The sequence below is a fragment of the Scyliorhinus torazame genome, chromosome 6 (assembly GCF_047496885.1).
Source record: "Scyliorhinus torazame isolate Kashiwa2021f chromosome 6, sScyTor2.1, whole genome shotgun sequence".
NCBI classification, from domain to species: Eukaryota; Metazoa; Chordata; class Chondrichthyes; order Carcharhiniformes; family Scyliorhinidae; genus Scyliorhinus; species Scyliorhinus torazame.
This window is the reverse complement of record NC_092712.1, coordinates 199,443,954-199,449,136: the sequence shown is the minus strand read 5'-3', so window position 1 is coordinate 199,449,136 and position 5,183 is coordinate 199,443,954. Positions and strand designations below refer to the sequence as shown.

Genomic DNA, 5,183 nt, shown 5'->3' with positions numbered 1-5,183 from the left:
GAAACAGAGTAAAGGTTTTGAGTCCAATATGGCTTTTAAGAATATACATCCTTCACTAGCTGCGCTGGAGGGCACCCATCCCATTGAAGGGTCGGCTGGAGCCAGAGCGCACCTAGCGGGGTAGCCTGGACTGGACACCCATACAACCGTGGCACTAAATTCACAGTGGACAATCAGCGGCGCGCACAACTGCATGGCTGTCTTGCAGGCTGCGGCAACAGTGCCCGTCACCCCGACCCCACACCCCACCTCCTGGCCATCTCCACTGTTCCCCCAAGCCCTGACAGAAGCCCCCCAGCCAGCGGCACAACTGAAAGGACACGATGGCGATGTTGGACATTTTCCGTATCCCCTCTCTCTCCCTCAGCAGCTATAGAACCTGTTTCATGATTTTTGAAAGCACATGTGAACCTCGTCATTGGGAATTCGCCCCGGTGGAGGCGGAGAATCACGGAGGTTCTGGAGAATACTGGGTCAGGCCTGTTAATGATATGCAATCGGCGTTTACTGTACGTGCGAAGTGGAACGCATTGACGCCGCTGTCGAGGCATCGGAGAATTGCGGTTTGGCATGAACCCGGCGCCCGCCACAATTCCGGCATCAAAACCGATTCTCTGCCCAATCGCGTTTTGCGATTCCGTTATCGGCTGACAGAGAACCTCGCCCCTGGAAGTTCTGCCCAGCTCCTTATCCTCAAGGATTTAGCCTCCAATCCTTCGCTGACAACAACATCCAACCACCCCGAGTTCTTCCTCATAAGACAGATGTTTGCAGAACTTCCTCAGCTCTGCTCTTGACAGTCTTGATGGCATGGTTCCCCAGAATCTTCTTTATCTGAGCCTTCAGTGACTACTTGTGTATGGTTCGAGTTAATCAGCCACTTTAAAATAACTGAAGCAGTGGCAGTAACTTTATTTTTCTTTATCTCCACTCTCAGATCCAGCCTTTGTGCACATAACCTTCTCCTCCCATTTGCAAGGAGCCATTGCTTCAACTATTGCAACATTAAAGCACCAAGTGTTCACAGCGTAACAGTTTTTCAACACAACTCTATCGTTGATGAACATTCTAACTTTTGCATGGCAATTGACTCTGGCCTATACTCAGGCAATAAGGAGTTATCTGTCCCCTATTTTAACAGGAAGCAAATTAGTTACAGCCATGCAGATACTGAGCAGCTGGCTTTTCAAGGGTCCATTTTTCAGTCCAGTCATTGGCCTGGATTTTCACCAAACCCATTTCCAGGCTGTCTAGTTTTAGGGAATGCCTTTTAAGAGTGTGGGCTGGTTCCTGTCAAAACCCAGCACTCCCAACCTGGCCAGTCCCCTTGTGGTGATAGGCATTTCCTACTTGCCTGAAGTTTTCATGGAGTGACGTCAGATTTTTAGAGTTATGGTTCAGAGTCCCTCAGAGGAGTCATTAACCCTAGTCTGCCATGAGGGGATCTTTTAAAGGCTAAGCTCAAACGGTCCTCCTCATGGCACCTATGCCAAGCCCTTCACCTCCACCAACCTCCCTTAGTCCCTCATTCCCCTCATGCTAAGCTATGGCAGTTCTATGCTCATTGACCAATCATATACTTCATAGAACCAATGAACCCTTTGGTGACAGTAGGATGTGTAAAAAAAGTAAATCATTCACAATTTTCTAACATGTTGAAAAAATAATATTTTCATCACAAGTCAATGAAAGTATCAATCACCCAGGCCCTTTAAAGTATCAATAACAAAAACCACAAATCCTTAAAACCACTTAACCTTGTGTAAACAAACATTGTGAAATTGACAGCAGAGACCAGAGAGCCTGAGTTGTTAATTGAGCATTGTTTTCTCTGGGGTGAATGAGTTTCAATAAGCTTAATGGATATCTGGGTTTTTAGCCAATAGTGGGTCAATGGGCATAAAAGTACCATAGTTTGGCATGGAGAACATGAGGAGCCATGGGGAGTGGTGGGTGGAAGAACAGAGCATGGCATAGGGGGTGTGAATGGCCATATGGGATGGTTGGGAGCATGAGGTGGCATTGATAGGGCATGGAGAGTGTTTGGAGGATAAAGGGGTGTGAGGGATGAGGCCTTTGTGTTTTTATTTTAACTGGGCCAAAGACCCACAGCACTGGGTGGACCTTTTAAACAGCCCACCTCCACACCCATTTCTGGATTGGCTGGCCCAACTCCAGTCACTCTCACCCCCTGGCAAAAACAATCCTGCCTTTCAGGCCACTTTCTCCCAAGGTGGGCGGGCCAAACCACAAATTTTCCCAAACTCCCGCTACCCACTCGAGGATGAAAATCCAAACTATCTTGTTAGATTACTAACAAATTCATATAATCTGCTGATGCAATGAAAGGATTCAGGAGGAAAGACAGAAAATTGATTCGTTCTTTTACTCCTTATATCTATAGAAAACAAAATCTGTTATCTGTCATTTCAACAGAGTGACAGTCCTTGCCTCCATATAATAACCAACATCCTGTAACCCATGTAGAATCTACCCAGCCAAGACTGCAACCGTCTCCCTTAAATTTCCTGTTGCCTGTCTATGAAAGCAACTGCTTCTTCAACTTATTGTGGCAAGGCTATTCTTACTTTCATTATTTCTAATTGGAGTTCCATTGTTAAATGGAATTGTTAAATAGAACATGTTCACATGTTAAAATCTGAAGGAAAAGTACCCAAAACTGCTATAAAAGTTGTAGTTTGCTAGGAATATTTATGTTTATTTTTAAATAGTGATATAGTCAAGAGGTCATTTAATTCCAAAACTGAACTCACTGTCTGAAAACATTGTACAATCTTTCACACATTTTAACTAGCAATGAAAAAGTGAACTAAAATTAAAAAATTGTCAAAAGCAATTAGAAGATGTCCAAACAAAATAACATATTATCATGGAGAAATATAGCAATTGCAAATATATGCACCTGTTACTTGGAGGGAATGCCACATCCTACCAAATGCACAATCAGCAGCAAAATCTGAGCAGCATTCAGGCATGGCCTGATAAGTGACAAGTCATACTCGCACCACACGCGTGCCAAGCAATGACCATCTCTAACAAGAGAGAATCCACTCCTCTCCCCTTGGCATTCAATGGAATTACCATTGCTGAATCCCCCACTATCAACATCCTGGGGGTTACCATTGACCTGGAATTGAACCAGACTAGCTAAATAAATAATGTAGCTCCAAGAGCAGATCAGAGACTAGGAAACTTGTTGTGAGTTACTCACTCCAGATTCCCCAAAGCCTGTTTACCATCTACACGGCACATGTCAGGAGTATAATGGCATACACTTCACTGGACTGGATGCGTGCACCTCCAACTACACGCAAGGTGCTTGACACCATCCAGGATAAGGTAGCCCAAAGATTGGCACCCCATCCACCATCTTCAACATTCACTCCCTCCACCACTGACTCAGCAGATGCACCACCTACAGGATGCACTGCAGCAACTCATTAAGACTCCTTCAACGGCACCTTGCAAACCTACCACCAAGAAGGACAATTCCAGCAGACACACATCAGCCTGACTTAGAAATACATCGCCATTCCTTCACTGTTGCTCGGTCAAAATCCTGGAACTCCCTTCCTAACAGCACTTTGGGTGTACCTACATCAAATTAACTATAGTGGTTCAAGAAGGCAGCACATTACCATCTTCTTAAGTGTAATTAGGGATGGGCAATTAATGCAGGCCTAGCCACACTCCATCACCCATCTACTACGATCTCTGTTAATCAGGACTCATACACAACATTCGTATGCTTGCTTTAGAACAAAGAACAAAGAACAATACAGCACAGGAACAGGCCGTTCGGCCCTCCATGCCTGTACCAGTCATGATATCCACAGCACTGCCTTGTGCTGTATCCCTCGCTTCCCATCAAATCCATGTATTTGTCAAGATGCCTTCTGAATGCCATTAATGTATCTGCTTCCACAACATTCCCTGGCAACACATTCCAGGCACTCACCACCCTCTGTGTAAAAAACCTGACTCACATATCTCCTCTAAACTTTGCTCCATGGACCTTAAACCTATGCCTCTATTGACTGACTCCCCCTTCCTGGAAAGAGTGCCTGCCCATCACTCTATCCATGCCCCTCATAATCTTGTAGACCACTATCAGGTCACCCCGCAACCTCCGTCATTCTAATGAAAACAATCCAAGTCTATTCAGCCTCTCCACATAGCTAACAGTCCATACCAGGCAACATACTGGTAAACCTCCTCTGCACCCTCTCTAAAGCTTCCACATCCTTCTGGTAGTGTGGCGACCAGAGTGTGCGCAATATTCCAAGTGCGAAGCGTTGCGCAGTATCGTAGCCTATGAGGTGTAACCGAGGCGCGGTTATTGCTTATTGAAAACTTTTCCCAATACCCAGCTATGACGACTTGAAATATAGTCGGCAATGGTAATTTTTGATAGATTCTGCAGAGACTGCATTAAAAAAATAAAAAATAAAAAATTCCAAGTGCGACCTTACCAAGGTTCTGTACAATTGTAGCATGACTTGCCAGTTTTAATACTTGATGCCACTTCCAATGAAGGCAAGCATTCCATATGCTTTCTTGACTACCTTGTCCACTTATGTTGCCACTTTCAAAGAACTGTGGACCTGCATGCCCAGATCTCTCTGACTTTCTACATTCCTAAGTGTTTTGCCATTTACGGTATATTTCCCCTCTGTCTTTGACATACCAAAATGCATTACCTCACATTTGCCTGGATTAAACTCCATTTTCCATTTTTCTGCCCAAGTCCCCAACCTATCTATGCCCTGCTGTATCCTCTGACAATCCTTAACACTATCTGCCACTCCACCAACCTTGGTGTCATCCGCAAACTTACTAATCAGACCAGCTACATTTTCCTACATGTGCTGTATACTACAAACAACAGAGGCCCCAGCACAAATCCCTGTGAAACACCACTAGTCACAACCATCCATTCAGAAAAACATTCTTCCACTGCTACCCTTTGCTGTCTGTGACTGAGCCAGTTCTGTATCCATTTACTGCCTCACCTCTGATCCCGTGTGACTTAATCTTTTGTACCAGTCTGCCATGAGGTACCTTGTCAAAGGCTTTACTGAAGTCCATATAAACAACATCCACCGCCCTCCCCTCATTAATCATCTTTGTCACCTCCTCAAAAAACTCGATCAAGTTAGTGA

General features: G+C 44.8%; 1 non-coding gene across 1 annotated transcript; it reads left to right on the top strand.

The window, feature by feature from the left end:
- Positions 1 to 4,312: 4,312 nt before the first annotated feature.
- Positions 4,313 to 4,447, top strand: LOC140425909 (U4 spliceosomal RNA). The gene has a single exon (XR_011948064.1). It is a non-coding gene; the product is annotated as a U4 spliceosomal RNA (small nuclear RNA).
- Positions 4,448 to 5,183: the final 736 nt, after the last annotated feature.